The sequence below is a fragment of the Capra hircus genome, chromosome 7 (genome assembly GCF_001704415.2).
Source record: "Capra hircus breed San Clemente chromosome 7, ASM170441v1, whole genome shotgun sequence".
NCBI classification, from domain to species: Eukaryota; Metazoa; Chordata; class Mammalia; order Artiodactyla; family Bovidae; genus Capra; species Capra hircus.
Window position 1 is genome coordinate 90531293 of NC_030814.1, and position 18517 is coordinate 90549809.

The window sequence follows — 18517 nt, forward strand, 5'->3', positions numbered from 1 at the left end:
CTCTCCAGGGGGAGGCGCAGGAACACTATTTTGTATTCGTGTCCTGATCTGACCCTAAGAAACCGTTGTATATCGGATCTTCTACTCCAGGGAAAGAACTGGCATGTAATTCAGGTTCTTTATTCTTTATAAAGAGCCCAGCTCAATGCCTGGTACACAGTAGGCGCTCATAAGTATATTGCATCAGGTAATCATATTCTCATTAGTGTAAATAAATCCCCTTCAATAAATCTTCCCCTAAATTCACGCTGTCAAAAGAAGGGAGCCTGCAGTGATTTCCCTGCGCTGGAAGGAGAAGAAACAGTTGTGCCTCTGTAAAAAGCTATGCAAGTTCGGATAGACTCTAAAATAAGACTGTCTTCTCCTATCCCTACAAAGGGCTTTACGCATTTTGCTTTGTAAAGCGCGGTCACAGCCCTGATTTCATTTAATCAAAGATTACTATCACTATCCCACGTTTAACCCAGGGGGAAACTGAGGCAGTAAGGCGCTGCTCCCTAAATATCTATTGAACGACCGAGACGCAGAGCTGCAGGCAGCTAAAGTCAATGCCTTAGCTCAATCCCGGGTGTTCAAACACGTGCGCCTGTGTTCGTGTGAGGAACGTTTTATATTAATTTTACCAGGCAAGGGCATGCACCCTTTGGGGGACGCGTTTTCAGCAGATGGGTTGAAATAAATGTCTCCTTATTAATTCTTATTCTTAATAAATGTTTCATCTTAATTTTTTAATGTTTAAAGTGCACTCAGCATACAACGTGCGCTAGGCTCTGTTCTTGCCTGGAGAATCCCAGGGACGGGGGAGCTTGGTGGGCTGCCGTCTATGGGGTCTCACAGAGTCGGACACGACTGAAGCGACTTAGCAGCAGCAGCAAGATAAAATTTCTCAATAAACAATCTATTCGCTTGCGAGCAAATTCAACCCTATTAATGAAAACCTTTGCTTTTCTTCTCTGAAATGTTCTATTTTGCAAGGAAGTGCTGTCAAGTGCCTAAGACGGAGCCTAGCACACGTCGTATGCTGAGTGCACTTTAAACATTAAAAAAAATAATAAGATAAACCATTTATTAAGAATGAGAAGCTGGATATCCATCTGCTGAAAATGCGTTCCCCAAAGGGTGCATGCGCTTGCCTGGTAACTTAGTCTAAATTAAAGAAGCTGAGGAGAGGAGGATGGCGAAATTTAAGACACCCCTCCCCATACAGGGCTTCCCTGGTGGCTCAGATGGTAAAGAGCCTGCCTGCAGTGCGGGAGATCTGGGTTCAATCCCTGGATCAGGAAGATTCCCTAGCGAAGGAAGTGGCAACCCACTCCAGTATTCTTGTCTGGAGAATCCCATGGACAGAGCAGCCTGGTAAGCTACAATCCTCGGGGTTGCAAAGAGTCGGATACGACTGAGAAACTTCTCTTTCTACACTCTAACCCCCATGGGGAGGAGTTCCACCCTGAAGCTGTAGAGATGGGGCCAGGTGTTGGCAGAGGACAACTCCCCACCTGACCCAGAAACCTGGGGGGGAAGCAGAGCTTCAGCATAGAGAAAGCAGCTACAGCCAGGCTCCGGGTCTGCAGTAATAAATACCCGCGGGGAGGTAAAGGGCGGGGAGGAACCAAGAGAAAAAAGTAACCTCTGCAGGGAGGCTCTGCTGCGCATGCGCATGCTGCGGCGCAGGGAGGACAGGAAGACCCCCGGAGGCCCTGGTAGCGGCCCCTGCTGACCAAAGGCTGCCACTGCACGCCCCTTGCATCTGCCTTTGATGCTGTTGAAGGCTTATCTCCACCTTTTAAATTTATTCATTCATGTAGTCTTCCCCACACCCCGGTTTTGTGTGGGCTGTTTTACGCAGGAGCAAACTGAGGCTCAGAGAATTAATTTCCCCAAGGTCACACAGCTAATAAGGGCGGAACCAAGTGACTTTAAAATGTACGGTTGGAATATTGTTGCTGCTGCTGCTAAGTCGCTTCCGTCGTGTCCGACTCTGTGCGACCCCATAGACGCTCCCCCGTCCCTGGGATTCTCCAGGCCGGAACAGTGGAGTGAGCCGCCATTTCCTTCTCCAATGCGTGAAAGTGAAAAGTGAAAGTGAAGTCGATCAGTCGTGTCTGACTCTTAGCTACCCTATGGACTGCAGCCCACCAGGCTCCTCCATCCATGGATTTTCCAGGCAAGAGTACTGGAGTGGGATGACATTGCCTTCTCTGAAGACGACATGTTCAGTGAAATAAGCTGGAAGCAAAAGGACAAATATTGTATAATTCTACCTATTATCATTGTTTAGTCACTAAGTCATGTCCATGACCCCATGAACTGTAGCCCGCCAGGCTCCTCTGGGTATGAGATTTTCCAGGCAAGAATACTGGAGTGAGTAGCCATTTCCTTCTCTAGGGATCTTCCCCACCCAGGGTTCAAACCCGTATCTGCTTGCTTGCCAGGCGGATTCTTTACCACTGTGCTACCTGTGAAGCCTTAATTGTACCTGTACTCCTTAAAGGAGTCAAATGAAAAAGACAAGCAAAGTAGTGGGTGCCAGGAGCTGAGGGAAGGGGAATGGGAGTCAGTGTTTGAAGGGGACAGAGTTTCAGTTTGGAAAAATTGAAAAGTCATGGAGATGGATGATGCAGGTGGCTGCACTACAGTGTGAATGTACCAAACACGCTAAACTGCACACTCAAAAACCATTTAAAAGGCCAGTTTTACATCATGTCTATTTTGCCACAATAAAAAAGGAATGGTTTAGTCAGGAACCAACTCTGCCCCACTACTACTTCCTAGATGGATTTCAGATTTGGCTGACATTAAGACAGATATTGTGAATTTAGATTCAGCCCTCACTGTCTGTGTGACCTTGGGCAAGTTACATAACTTCTCTGAGCCTCAAATTCTTCAGGTAAAATGTTGAATAATAACAGAACCTGTTGAATTATGGGGATCTTGTGAAACTTAAAGAAGTTAATGTAAATAAAGCACCTAGGAACTTCCCTGGTGGTCCAATGGCTAAGACTCTGTGCTCCCGATGCAGGGACATGGGTTCCACCCCTGGTCAGGGAACTAGATTTTGCGTGCCACAACTAAAGATCCCACACGCTACACGCTTTAACCTCTGAGTCACCAGGGAAGCCCCAACAACTAAGATGGGACACAGCCAAATAAATAAATAAAATTTAAAAAGCACCTAGCACATGAAGCCCCATTGAAGAGTTTGCTCCTCTTATGGGCTAAACTGTGCCTGCTCCTCAATTCATATATTAAAGACTTAACACCCCAGGACTTCAGAATGTGGGTTTATTTGGAGACAGAGTTTGGAAGAGCCAATTAAGTTAAAATGAGGTCTTTAGGTCCTAACTTAATGTGACACCAGTCACACTGGTGATTGTGGAAACTCAATCTCACATGCAACAGAATATCCCTGCTGTGTGTAGCTAGACTACCTAACCCTGAGCTGTTTGCAGTAATCCTGGATCCTGAGACAAAAGGAGAAATTGACAATAACTGGTCCTATCTTTAAAAAATCGGATGCTAGGATCCGATTTCCCAGAGGGAAACTGAAGACACAGAGAGAAGGCAGCCATCTGCTAGCTAAGGACAGAGGCCTCGGCAGAAACCAACCTTGCCAACATACCTCAATCTGCGACTTCTGACCTCCACAACTGTGAGACTATAAATTTCTGCTGTGTGAGCCACCCAGTCTGTGGCATTTTGTTGTGACTGCCCCGGCAAAGTGAAAAACAGCCCTCATTGTGGAATAAACACTAGATTTTATATATTGCAACCATTCCTTCTAGGAGCATTTATTAACACTTACTACATGCTGTATTGAACAGAGCGAGGAACTCTTATATTTTGAGGCACAAAATTTAAACGGCGGGTTGGGTGCTCCAAAATACTCAGTCCCAATGGTCATTATTATTATTTTTTGACTGCACCATGTTGCATGTGGGGGTCTTATTGTCCCCCAACCAGGGACTGAACCCATGCTCCCCCACATTAGAAGTACAGAGTCTTAACCAACTGGCCCGCCAGGGAATCTCCCTGATGATGTTATTGTTGTTTAGTCTCTAAGTCGTGTCAGACTCATTGCGACATCATGGACTGTAGCCCACCAGGCTCCCCTATCTGTGAGATTCTCTAGACAAGAATACTGGAGTGGGTAGCCATTTCCTCCTCCAGGGTATCTTCCTGACCCAGGGATCGAATGGACGTTTCCTGCATTGGCAGGCGGATTCTTTACTACTGGGCCACCAGGAAATGCCCCTGATGATTACATTAAAAAAATTTTTTTGGCCATACTGTGCAGCATGTGGGATCTCAGTTCCCCAACCAAGGATTGAACCTGTGTCCCCTGCATTAGAAGCATGGAGTCTTAATCACAGGACCATCAGGGAAGCCCTCTGATGATTATATTTTAATATCACTTTTTAAAATTCAAATAAATACAAAAACAGTCCATGACGATGAGGAAAGCACCCAACTTCTTTTTTTTTTAAATATTTATTTATTTGACTACACCAGGTCTGAGTTGCCACACATAGGATCTTTAATCTTTGTTGTGGTATGTAGGATCTTTTTAGTTGTGGTATGAGGGTTCTTTAGTTGCACGCACAAACTCTTAGTTGGGGCATGTGGGATCTAATTCCCTGACCGCCCTGCATTCGGAGTATGTAGTCTTACCCACTGCACCACCAGAGAAGTCCCAGCATCCGATTTTTTAAAGATAGGACCAGTTATTGTCGATTTCTCCTTTTGTCTCAGGGCCCAGGATTACTGCAAACAGCTCAGGGTTAGGTAGTCCAGCTACACGCAGCAGGGATATTCTGTTGCATGGAATTTTCTGGAACAGCTTTAGGAAGGGGAGTATCGCTTCTCTGAATGATTGGACAGCTGAGTGTAGGGAGGTCTGGCAGGCTGCAGGGTGGGAATGGGCGGGCCAGCGCTGGTACCTAAGATCACTGAACTGTGTCTAGGTCTCAGGGAGGAGCTTGGCCCCTTGCAGAGGTTCTGTTCAGATCCAGTTTACAGAGGTTAAAACTGAGACTCCTAGAGGGTAAGCGAAGGTGGGTCTGTTGACTCCACCTTTCGTGAGGGTTCCAGTGAGCCCTTAGGGACTCAATTAGAGACCTGCTCGAACTGTTTTGCATTTCTTTGTTCCTAAACTGCCCCCTGGGACCTCCGGGCTTCGGGACTTTCCACCCGCCCCGCCCTTCCCTGCCTGCAAACACACCCATCAGCTCCGCAGCCAGGCTCAACCTTTTTGCAGGGGATCGCTGACATCCCTCCAGGCTCGCCGCTGTTGGGTCTAAGCAAATGTTTTCCTGGGAGCCTGTGAGGTGAAGTAAAGTGAAAGTCGCTCAGTAGTGTCCCACTCTTTGCGACCCCATGGACTATACAGTCCATGGAATTCTCTAGGCCAGAATACTGGAGTGGGTGACCTTTACCTTCTCCAGGGGATCTTCCCAACCCAGGGATCTGAACCCAGGCCTCACACATTGTGGGCAGATTCCTTACCAACTGAGCCACCAGGGAAGCCCTGGGAGCCTGCGGTTGGTGGGGGGCGGGGGAAAGTCCCTGCCCTCTGGGTAGCTGACCCTGTGGAGAAGGAAATAGTCAATCAGATATTTGCACAAATGGAAACTTTCAAATTGTGCCAGGAAGGAGGGAGAATGAGAATTGGGGATTGAACAGAGGGTGGTGATCTAGCCTGGAGGAATCTCAGAGGGCTGCCTGGAGGAATCTCAGAGGGCTGCCTGGAGGAGGTGATTCCTGAAAGATGAGAAAACTCTACTGAACTAAAGTGGAGAGGGTAGGACTCTGGTGATCTAGGGGTTAGGACTCCGAGGGAGGGGAGGGGGAGGGAAGGGGAAGGGTGGCAAGGTTTGATGGGGGTGGGGACTAAGATCCTGCATGCTTCCCAGAGTGGCCAAAAAAAAAACAAAAACAAAAACCTTAAAAAACAGAGTGAACAAAAATAAGACTTTAAAAAGAGAAGAAAAGAAAAATACTATAGAGGGCATTCTAGGGAGAGGGAACAGAGCAAAGGGTTCTGCTTTAGAAGGACCCGTCAAAGAATGACTCTGAGACAAAAGTTGGCTAAGTTTTTCTAAAAGGACCAAATAGAAAACTTTCTGGCCTTTCCAGCCACACAGCTCTTTGGTCACAGCCACTCAACTCTGTACATAAGCATCATCAGGTGCTGCTGCTAAGTCGCTTCAGTCGTGTCCAACTCTGTGCGACCCCAGAGATGGCAGCCCACCAGGCTCCCCCGTCCCTGGGATTCTCCAGGCAAGAACACTGGAGTGGGTTGCCATTTCCCTCTCCAATGCATGAAAGTGAAAAGTGAAAGTGAAGTCGCCCAGTCGTGTCCAACCATCAGTGATCATCAGGTGACCCATACTCAAATAGGCATAGCTGTGGTCCAATAAAACTTCATTTATGGGCTCTAAAATTTTAATTTCATATCATTTTCACATGACATGAACTATGATTCTTCTTTTGATTCCCCTCCTTAATCATTTAAAAATGTAAAAACCATTCTCAGCTTATGGGGTATACAAACACAGGCATTGAGGGGAATATGGCCCCCAGGCCATAGTTTGAGACCTTCTCCTGCCCCCACAGGATAAGGATGTTCCTATCATTTATCATCTAAATAAGAACACTTTACATTTGCCAAGTTGTGACTGAATTTTTAAATTGAAGTATAGTTGATTGACAATGTTGTGTTAGCATCTGTTATACATATTTATGTGCATATATATATTTTGTATAAAATATGTATACTATGTTGTTGTTGTTTAGCCTCTAAGTTGTGATCGACTCTTTTCCAACCCCCATGGACTGTCTTCTCTGGTGGCTCAGCTGCTAATGAGTCTGCCTGCAATGGGGGAGACCTGGGATCAATCCCTGGGTCAAGAAGACCCCCTGGAGACGGAAATGGCAACCCACTCCAGTATTCTTGCCTGGGAATTCCAATGGAAAGAGGACTCTGGTGGGCTATAGTCCATGGGGTCACGAAGAGTCAGATACAACTCAGTGATTAACACACATGGACTGTAGCCCGCCAGGCTCCTCTGTCCATTGGAATTCCCAAGCAAGAATACTGGAGTGGGTTGCCATTTCCTTCTCCAGAGGATCTTTCAGACCCAGGGACTGAACTCTCGTCTCCTGAACTGGCAGGTGAATCCTTGACCGCTGAGCTCCTAGGGAAGCCCTATACATAGTATATATAAGTATTATATATGTGTGTATGTATATTGCATATATGTGTTCTTTTGAAGATTGTTTTCCACTACAGGTTATTAAAAACACTGAATATAGTTCCCTGTGCTCTACAGTAGGCCCTTGGTGTTCATCTATTTTGTACATACTAATGTGGATCTGTTAACGCCAAACTCCTAATTTATCCCTTCCCTCCCCCTTTCGTAAGTGTAAGTGTGCTTTCTTTTTATTTATTTATTTGGCTGCACTGGCACGAGGGATCCTTCGTTGCTTCATGTGGGATCCAGTTCCCTGACCAGGCCCTCTGCGTTGGGAGCACAGAGCCTTAGCCACTGAACCACCAGAGACGTCCCCATAAATTTGTTTTCTGTCTGAAGTTGTCATTGAAGTTTAACCAATATACAGAAATGGCATAAATCAAATATATGAAATCCAAAGCCTTTCACAAAGTAACACACACACTAGTAACCCAATATGAAAATCAAGAACACAATGATCAGCCCTCAGAAACCCCAGAAATTCCCTTGTGTCTCTTCCAGTCACTGCTGTCCAAAGATTCCCACCATCATGTCCTCCAGTCACACAGGTCTGGGATTGTTGTTGAGTTGCTACCTTGTGTCCTTCTCTTTGTGATGCCATGGACAGGCTTCTCTGTCCTTCACTATCTCCCAGAGTTTGCTCAAACTCTTGTTCATTGTGTCGATGACGCCATTCAACCATCTCATCCTCTGTCACACCCTTCTCCTCCTGCCCTCAACCTTTCCCAGAATCAGGGTCTTTGCCAATGAGTTCTTCCCATCAGGTGGCCAAAGTCTAGCCTTCAACTAACTGGATGAGGCCCACCCATATTAGGGAGGGGAATCTGCTTTCTTTAATAATACACTAACTTAAATACCAAAATCATGGAGAGGGAAACGGCAACCCACTCCAGTATTCTTGCCTGGGAAATCCCATGGACAGAGGAGCCTGGCGGGTTACCATCCATGGGGTCTCAAAGAATCAGACACAACTTCAACAATAACAACAAACACACAATCAGGCAGACTGCGATTTGGGAAAATACCTTTGATGGAAATGTGGCATAAAATGGAGGGTGAAGTGATCTAATGATATGGAAATGTATCGCATCAGGTGGCCAAAGTATTGGAGTTTCAGCTTCAGCATCAGTCCTTCCAGTGAGTATTCAGGGTTGATTTCCTTTAGGATTGACTGGTTTGATCTCCTTGCTATCCAAGGGACTCTTAAGTCTTCTCCAGCACTGCAGTTCGAAAGCATTAATTCTTTGGCGGTCAAACTCTTTATGGTCCAATTCTCACATCCATACATGACTACTGGAAAAACCATAGCTTTGTCTGTATAGACCTTTGTCAGCAAAGTGGTGTCTCTGCTTTTTAAGATGCTGTCAGATCTGGAGAGGGGGGAAATTTTTGAATTTCATACATGTTGAATCATGCAGCATGGCCTCTTTGGAATCTGGCTTCTTGCACTTGAAATTCATATGAAACTTTGCCCACGTTTTGGAAGGCTGGACTTTGCCTAACCTCACTGTTCTGTTCTCTTTCTGAGACCCCGGCATAATTTCCTTATCCGTTTCACTGTTGTTGGGAATTTGGGTCGTTTCCAGCTTGGGGTGGTTATGACTAACTCAGTTATGGAACATTCTAGCACGTGTCCCGACAGCGTTTCTGCTGGGTACACCCCTGGGAGTGGGATTGCTGAGTCATGCGTGGTGCCTGATTGCAGTTTGAGTGGATATATCCGTTCACCGAAGTGCAAACCAGGACGGTTTTGAAAGCAAAAGGGATACTCATTTATTTATGCCAGGATAAAAATGATAACACCTGGTTTACAGGAGGGTTGTAAACCAGACTTATCCCAGACCCCTGGGATGTGTGGTTACCCCAGTGCGTAAGGGAGCATCTGAGTGAAGACCCCAGTGAGCAGAACCCTGATACTTCCCATGTCTGATGTAAGCCTCATTTGTAAGATGGAATGTGTAATCATCACCCTCTTGGCCTTCCAAGAGCCAGCTCACTGGAAAAGCCCCTGATGCTGGGAAAGATTGAAAACAAAAGGAGAAGGGGGAGGCAGAGGATGAGATGGTTGGATGGCATCACCGACTCAGTGGACATGAATCTGAACAAACTCTGGAAGATAGTGGGGGACAGAGGAGCCTGGCATGCTGCAGTCCACGGGGTTGCAAAGAGTCAAGTCTGACGCGATTTAGCAACTGAACGACAATAGGAACAATTCTTGCCCTATACCACAGGATCAAACCCTGGAGCGATTTCCCCCCAGGGGATACTAGGCCATGTCTGGGGACATTTGTAGCTGTCACAACTGGTGGGGCTCTTGGCATCAAGTAGGTGGGGCTAGGGAGGCTGCTCCACACCCCACATGGCCCCACAGACAATGATCTTGCCCCAGTGTCCACAGCGTCAAGATTGAGAAAAACTGTATATTTGATTTTTTAAATATTTATCTATTTGGTTGATTTTTAAAATATTTATTTATTTGGCTGCACTGGGTTTTAGTTGAGGCATGTGGGATCTTGTTCCCTGTTGTTCTTCAGTCCCTAAGCCGTGTCTGATTCTTTGCGACCCCGTGGACGCAGGCTCCTCTGTCCTCCACTATCTCCCAGTGCTTGCTCAAATTCATATCTACTGAATATTGGTGATGCTATCTAACCATCTCATCCTCAGCCACCCCCTTCTCCTGCCCTTAAGCTTTCCCAGCATCAGGGTCTTTTCCAGTGAGTTGGCTCTTCACATCAGGTGCCCAAAGTACTGGAGCTTCAGCTTCAGCATCAGTCCTTCCAACGAATATTCAGGGTTGATTTCCTTTAGGACTACCTGTTTTGATCTCCTTGCTGTCCTGACCAGGGATCAAACCCAGTTCCCCTGTATTGGGTGCACGGAATCTTAACCACTGGACCACCAGGAAAGTCCCAATATATTTAAACAATAAACACAGTCTAAATTTTTAGAATGCAGATGGTATTCATTCACCCAACACACAAACTTAGTGAGCACCTCCTGCCTTCCAGGCACTGAGTGAGGTGCTGGGGATAAAGAACAAGCATCCTTGTCTAAGTGGGGTTTATACTTTAGTGAGGGATGGCAGGGAGGTCAGTAAATAAATACTGTTGTTGTTCAGTCACTAAGTTGTGTCCGACTCTTTGTGACCCCACGGACAGAAACACGCCAGGCTTCCCTGTCCTTCATTGTCTCCTGGAGTTTGCTCAAACTCATGTCCATTGAGTCGCTGATGTCATCCAATCATCTCATCCTCTGTCACCCCCTTTTCCTATCTGATATGCCAAATAGTGAGAAGTGCTGTAGAGGGAAGTAAAACAGGATTAGGGAACATTGTTGAAGTTCTGGGGGCAGATGGTAGCAAATACCTGACCTGCATCTTGAGTAATCTGTATGCAGGTCAGGAAGCAACAGTTAGAACTGGACATAGAACAACAGACTGGTTCCAAATAGGAAAAGGAGTACGTCAAGGGCTTCCCTGGTGGCTCAGAGGGTAAAAGGTCTACCTGCAATGCTGGAGACCCGGGTTCGATCCCTGGGTTGGGAAGATCCCCTGGAGAAAGAAATGGCAACCTGCTCCAGTATTCTTGCCTGAAGAATCCCATGGACAGAGCAGCCTGGTAGGCTACAATCCACAGGGTTGCAAGGAGTTGGACACGACTGAGTGACTTCACTTCACTTTAAGGCTGTATATTGTCACCCTGCTTGTTTAACTTATATGCAGAGTACATCATGAGAAACACTGGGCTGGATGAAGCACAAGCTGGAATCAAGATTGCTGGGAGAAATATCAATAACCTCAGATATGAAGATGACACCACCCTTATGGCAGAAAGTGAAGAAGAACTAAATAGGCTCTTGATGAAAGTGAAAGAGGAGAGTGAAAAAGTTGGCTTAAAGCTCAACATTCAGAAAATGAAGATCATGGCATCTGGTCCCATCACTTCAGCAAATAGATGGGGAAACGGTGGAAACAGTGTCAGACTTTATTTTTTTGGGCTCCAAAATCACTACAGATGGTGACTACAGCCGTGAAATTAAAAGACACTTACTCCTTGGAAGAAAATTTATGACCAACCTAGATAGCATATTAAAAAGCAGAGACGTTATTTTGCCAACAAAGGTCTGTCTAGTCAAGGCTATGGTATTTCCAGTGGTCATGTATGGATGTGAGAGTTGGACTATAAAGCTGAGCGCTGAAGAATTGATGCTTTTGAACTGTCGTGTTGAGAAGACTCTTGAGAGTCCCTTGGACTTCAAGGAGATCCAACCAGTCCATCCTAAAGGAAAATCAGTCCTGAATATTCATTGGAAAGACTGATGTTGAAGCTGAAACTCCAATACTTTGGCCCCCTAATGCAAAGAACTGACTCATTGGGAAAGACCCTGATGCTGGGAAAGATTGGCGGGAGGAGAAGGGGACAACAGAGGAGATGGTTGGACGTGAATTTGAGTAAACTCTGGGAGTTGGTGATGGACAGGGAGGCCTGGCGTGTTGCAGTCCATGGTGGTGGGGGGTGGGGGGCCGCGGGCAAACAGTTGGACATAACTGAACTGAACTGAATGTGTAAAAAGATATCAGGGCAGAGCCCTGAAGAAGATCAGGGAGGGGGCAATGTGGATGTCTGCGGGAGGGGCAATCCAGGTGTGACTGCAAGGGCCCTGGGGCAGCACCATGCTGTGTGTTGAAGGAACAGCTAGGAGGGGAGGTGACTGAAGCAAAGTGAGTTAAGAGGAGAGAGAAAGTAGGTGAGGGTGGGTTTGGGGTGGGGGTTGGACAGCGCCTTGTGACTTACAGGGAAGACTTGAGGTTTTGCCCTGAGGGAGGTGGGAGCCCTGGAGCACCACGGTCAGAGGAGGGGCAGGACCTGACTCAGGCACTCGCCAGTGCCCTCTAGTGGCTTCTGCCGGGAGGAGAGACCAAGTGGTGGGGCCTGGCCTTGGGGACTGTGCTGGGGCAGGAGAGATGGTGCCGGCAAAGAAAAGGATAAATAAAAAAAAAAAAAAAAGAAAGAAAGAAATGGATAAATGGTCCATTCATACAGTGGAGTATTATTCAGCCATAAAAAGGAGTGAAGCACTGACACATGCTGCAATGTGGATGAACCCTGAGTACGTGACACTCAGGGAGAGACGGCAGACAGAAGAGGCCACACCGGTGTGACTCCATTTATATGAAATGTCTAGGACAAGCAAATCCACAGAGACAGAAAGTAGGTTAGTGGTTTTCAGGGGCTGGGGACGGGAGTGACGGCTGATGGGGACAGAGCTTCCTCTTGGGGTGATGTTGTTGTTCACTCATGTCCGACTATTTGAGACCCCGCGGACTGCGTGCAGCACGCCAGGCTTCCCTGTCCTTCACTATCTCCTGGAGTTTGCTCAAACTCGTGTCCACTGAGTCGGTGATGCCATCCAACCATATTTAAAAATGAAAACATAGTGCATTAAAACTCATTAAACTGTACATCGAATACAAACCCCTTGACTCTGACCATTTCACCCCACTCCCCCTGGCCCTACCCTGGTCCACAGCCCATCATTATGTGCCTGCACTAGTCTCTCCTTGGCTTCAGGTTTCCACTATTATTACCCACCAGCCATTTTTCCACAGCCACCATCTTATCTTACCCTGAGTGCTAGTTAATTATTATCTTATTTTTATTTGTTTGGCCTTTTTTTTTTTTAGCCACAGGCTCATAGCATGTGGGATCTTAGTTTCCCTTGGACCACCAGGGAAATCCCACCGGTTAATTTTATATGTCTACTTGGCTGAGCTGCAATACTTTGGCCACCTGATGGGAAGAGCTGGCTCATTAGAAAAGACTCTGATGCTGGGAAAGAGTGACTGAATGGCAACAACCTGTCTAAGCCAAGGTGCCTAGATATTCGGTCAAACATTACTCTGTTTCTCTGAAGGTGTTTTCAGATGATTTTGTTTTTTTGTGTTTGTTTTTTTCTCCTTTACTGACAGACTTTATTATTTGAATATTTGCAACTATGACTCTACACAAATTTTAGTTTCTTATAAAACTATACATTCCATATCGTAGGTCACTTCACTCTCCATTTTATGCCACATTTCCATCAAGAGGTATTTTCCCAAATCACAATCTGCCTGATTGTGTGTTTGTTGTTGTTGAAGTTGTGTCTGACTCTTTGCAACCCCGTGGACTATAAAGCCCACCAGGCTCCTCTGTCCATGGGATTTCCCAGGCAAGAATCCTGGAGTGGGTCGCCATTTCCCTCTCTATGATTTTGGTATTTAAGTTAGTGGATTATTAAGGAAAGTAGATTCTCCTCCCTAGTATGGGCGAGTTTCATCCAATCAGTTGAAGGCCTGACTAGATTTTGGCCACCTGATGTGAAGAGCTGACTCATTGGAAAAGACCCTGATGCTGGGAAAAGTTGAAGGCAGAAGGAGAAGGAGGTGACAGAGGATGAGATGGTGGGATGGCATCACCACCGACTCGATGGACATGAGTTTGAGCAGGCTCAGGGAGATAGTGAAGGACAGGTAAGCCTAGCGTGCTACAGTCCATGGGGTCACAGAGTCAGACACGACCAAATGACTGAACAATGAAAGCACAAGATTGATCTGACCAAATAAAATGGAATTCTGCCAGGAAATGGGCTTTCAGACTAGAGCTATGACTTTAGCTCTTTCCTAGGTCTGAATGTACAAGTGAAATTTTAATATCCTTGTTTTCCTAGGTGACCTTGGCAAGTCCTGTAACCGCTTAAGACCTCAGTTTTCTCACCTGTAAAATGGATTCAATGATGGTACTTATTTCATGGGGTTGGTTTGAGGATGAAGTGGTAACACATGTCAAGTTCTTAAAACAAGGTTTTGACAGTAAGTATCAGCTGGTAGTATTACCAAGAGCAGATTATGGTGATTTCCCTGGAAAGTGGAACTGGTGGGTCAAAGGTTAGTTGATCTCCTTTTGTGGAAAGGCAGTCAACCCAGCTATTTTCCACACTGGCTCTTTTAAAATTTCTCAGCTTCTCTTCCTCTTCATTTAAAAAAAAAAATAAGAATTATCAGGTAGAAAGACCCCAGGTAAAGTGGTCACAAAGATCAACTTGGGAAGCAATGGGTTTGGGGGAAGAGGGGACTGGGGCTTCGTATCTGTTTAGCAGCCAAGGACAAATTTTTTTTCCCCCTTTTTAGTCATTCACTGCTTTCTGGATCTTAGTTCCCTGACCAGGGCTTGAACCCATGCCCCCTGCAGTGGAAGAATGGAGTTCTAACCACTGAACCTCCAGGGAAGTCCTGAGATTCCATATGAATTTTAGAAGGGCTTTCTCTATTTCCGAAAAACTTGTTGGCATTTTAACAGGAACTGAAGCAAATCTGTAGATTGGTTTGGGTAGCACTGACATCTTAATAATATTAAGTCAGGCAACATAGGGAATAGGAGAAAATAGTTGCAAATCATGATGAGGGATTAATGTTCAGAATATAGAAGGAACTCTTAAGGCTCAACAGCACACCAAAAAAACCCCCTGATTTTTACTTAATTTGTGGAGATTTTTAAAATTTATTTATGTGGCTATATACTGTCACCCTGTTTATTATTATTTTTTTGTTTTTTATTTTTACTTTATTTTACTTTACAGTACTGTATGGTTTATGCAGAGCACATCATGAGAAATACTGGACTGGAAGAAACACAAGCTGGAATCAAGATTGCCGGGAGAAATACCAATATGCAGATATGCAGATGACACCACCCTTATGGCAGAAAGTGAAGAGGAACTAAAAAGCCTCTTGATGAAAGTGAAAGAGGAGAGTGAAAAAGTTGGCTTAAAGCTCAGCATTCAGAAAACGAAGACCATGGCATCCGGTCCCATCAGTTCATGGGAAATAGATGGGGAAACAGTGGAAACAGTGTCAGACTTTATTTTTGGGGGCTCCAAAATCACTGCAGATGGTGACTGCAGCCATGAAATTAAAAGACGCTTACTCCTTGGAAGGAAAGTTATGACCAACCTAGATAGTATATTCAAAAGCAGAGACGTTACTTTGCCGACTAAGGTCCGTCTAGTCAAGGCTATGGTTTTTCCTGTGGTCATGTATGGATGTGAGAGTTGGACTGTGAAGAAGGCTGAACGCCAAAGAATTGATGCTTTTGAACTGTGGTGTTGGAGAAGACTCTTGAGAGTCCCTTGGAATGCAAGGCGATCCAACCAATCCATTCTGAAGATCAGCCCTGGGATTTCTTTGGAAGGAATGATGCTAAAGCTGAAACTCCAGTACTTTGGCCACCTCATGCAAAGAGTTGACTCATTGGAAAAGACTCTGATGCTGGGAGGGATTAGGGGCAGGAGGAGAAGGGGACGACCGAGGATGAGATGGCTGGATGGCATCACCGACTCGATGGACGTGAGTCTGAGTCAACTCCGGGAGTTGGTGATGGACAGGGAGGCCTGGCGTGCTGCGATTCATGGGGTCGCAAAGAGTCGGACGCGACTGAACTGAACTGACGTGGCTGTATGGGGTCTTAGTGGCAGTATGTGTGCTCTTTAAAAAAAAAAAGTTTATTATTTTGTTTTTGGCATGGGCATAGTTGCTCTGTGGCATGTGGGATCTTAATTCCCCAACTAGGGATTGAACCCAGGTCAATGGAAGGCAGATTCTTAACTACTGGATCATCAGGGAAGTCCTCTAAAACAACCTGGATTTTTAAAATGGTTGAAAGACTTGAATAAACATTTTTTTTCCCAAGAAGATATACAAATGGTCAATAAGCACATAAAAACTGAGAATTCTAATTACTAACCCTTAGGGAATTAAAATTAAACCCCAGTAAGATACCACTGCATACCTATTAGGATGGTTAGTATTAAAAACTAATAAAGAAAACAAAGTAACGAGTGATGTAGAGAAACTGGAAACCTTGCGCACTGTTAATGGAAATGGAAAATGTATGGAGATTCCTCAAGAAATTAAAAATAGAACTACCATTTGTTGTTGTTGTTGTTGTTGTTCAATTGCCAAGTCGTGTCCGACTCTTTGCAGCCCCATAGACTGTAGCACGCCTGTTCCTCACCATCTCCCGGAGTTTGCCCAAGTTCGTGTCTATTGACTTGGTGATGCCTTGCCCCCTTCAAGGACCACAGCCTTGTTGTGGTGACTGGGCTTGGGTAACTCAGTGAAGCTATGAGCCATGTTGTGCAGCCCCACCCAAGACGGACAGGCCGTAGTGAGGGTTCCTGAAAAAACGTGATCCACTGGAGGAGGGAATGGCAAACCACCCCAGTATATTTGCTGTGAGAACCCCATGAACTGCATAAAAAGGCAAAAAGAAACTACCATATGATCCAGCAATTCTACTTCTGGGTGTTTACCCAAAAGATTTGAAGGCGGTTTCAAAGAGCTATTTGTACCCTCATGTTCAGAGCAGCACAATTCACAATAGCCAAAAGATGAAAACAACCCAGGTGTCCATCGACAGATGAATGGATAAACAAATTGTCCATCCACACAATGGATTATCACTGAGCCTTAACTAGGAAGGAGACTCTGACACCTGCTACAACGTGGATGAACCTGAGAACGTGATGCTCAGTGATACAAGCCAGACACAAAAAGACATACTATGTGATTCCACTTACCTAAAATTCCTAGAGGAGTCAGATTCACAGAGACAGGAAGTAGATGGTGGGGCCAGGGATTGGGGGACCAGAAGGGCAGTCAGTGTTTCATGGGGACAGAGTTTCAGTTTGGGGGGTTGAGAAAGTTCTGGAGATGATGGTGGGGATGGTTGCTCAACAATATGATGTGCTTAATGCCACTGAGCTGTGCACTTAGAAATGGTTAAAATGATAAGTTTTATGTTATGTGTATTTTATTACAATTAATTTTTTTTTAAAGCAAGATGGAAGGAAAAAGGAAAGGGAAGGAGGAAGGAAGGGCCAAATTTAGCCTGACAACTTGCTCTATACAGCCCTTGAGCTAAAAATGTTTTTCTCTTCTCAATGTTTGAGGCAAAGAATACTATTTCATAATATGTAAAAACTATATATAACTCAAATTCAATGTTTAGGAATTAAATTTTGCTGGCACACAGCCATGTCCATTGAGTAGAGTCATTGCTACAGAGGCCATGTGCAGCCTGCAAATTTGAAAATATTTATTATCTTGGACTTTGCAGAAAATGTCTGCCCGCCTCTTCTTCAAAATAGGTCTGGCAGGGACTTCCCTGGTGGTCCATTGGCTAAGACTATGTGCTCCCAATGCAGAGAGCCCAGGTTCGATCCCTGGTCCCACATGCTGCAACTAAGACCTGGTGCAGCCAAATAAATAAAGAAATAAAAAGCAGTGTCTGGCATATAGTAGGTATTCGATACTTGGAGAAATTATTACTGAATGTCGAATGGAAGAGTCTGATGCAGTTTACAACTGCACTCTGGTCTCTGGAGAGGGTCAGGCCTGGATTAAGACTTTGGCTCTGGCAATGTCTGGGCGGGTTGCTTCCCATGTCTGAGTCTGGGTTTCATTATCTAAAACAGGGATCAACCAGAATGCTGATCACACACAGAAAGCTTGATGTGGCAGTCTTGGGAGAATCAGCAGCCTTCGGTTCAGTTCAGTTCAGTCGCTCAGTCGTGTCCGACTCTTTGCGACCCCATGAATTGCAGCACGCCATACCGCATGAGTGAACTCCCAGAGTTCACTCAAACTCACGTCCATCGAGTCGGTGATGCCATCCAGCCATCTCATCCTCTGTCATCCCCTTTTCCTCCTGCCCCCAATCCCTCCCAGCATCAGGGTCTTTTCCAATGAGTCAACTCTTTGCATGAGGTGGCCAAAGTACTGGAGTTTCAGCTTTAGCATCATTCCTTCCAAAGAACACCCATGGCTGATCTCCTTTAGAATGGACTGGTTGGATCGCCTTGCATTCCAATGGACTCTCAAGAGTCTTCTCCAACACCACAGTTCAAAAGCATCAATTCTTCGGCGCTCAGCCTTCTTCACAGTCCAACTCTCACATCCACACATGACCACAGGAAAAACCATAGCCTTGACTAGACGGACCTCTGTTGGCAAAGTAATGTCTCTGCTTTTGAATATACTATCTAGGTTGGTCATAACTTTTCTTCCAAGGAGTAAGTATCTTTTAATTTCATGGCTGCAGTCACCATCTGCAGTGATTTTGGAGCCCCCCAAAATAAAGTCTGACATTGTTTCCACTGTTTCTCCATCTATTTCCCATGAAGTGATGGGACCAGTTGCCATGATCTTAGTTTTCTGAATGTTGAGCTTT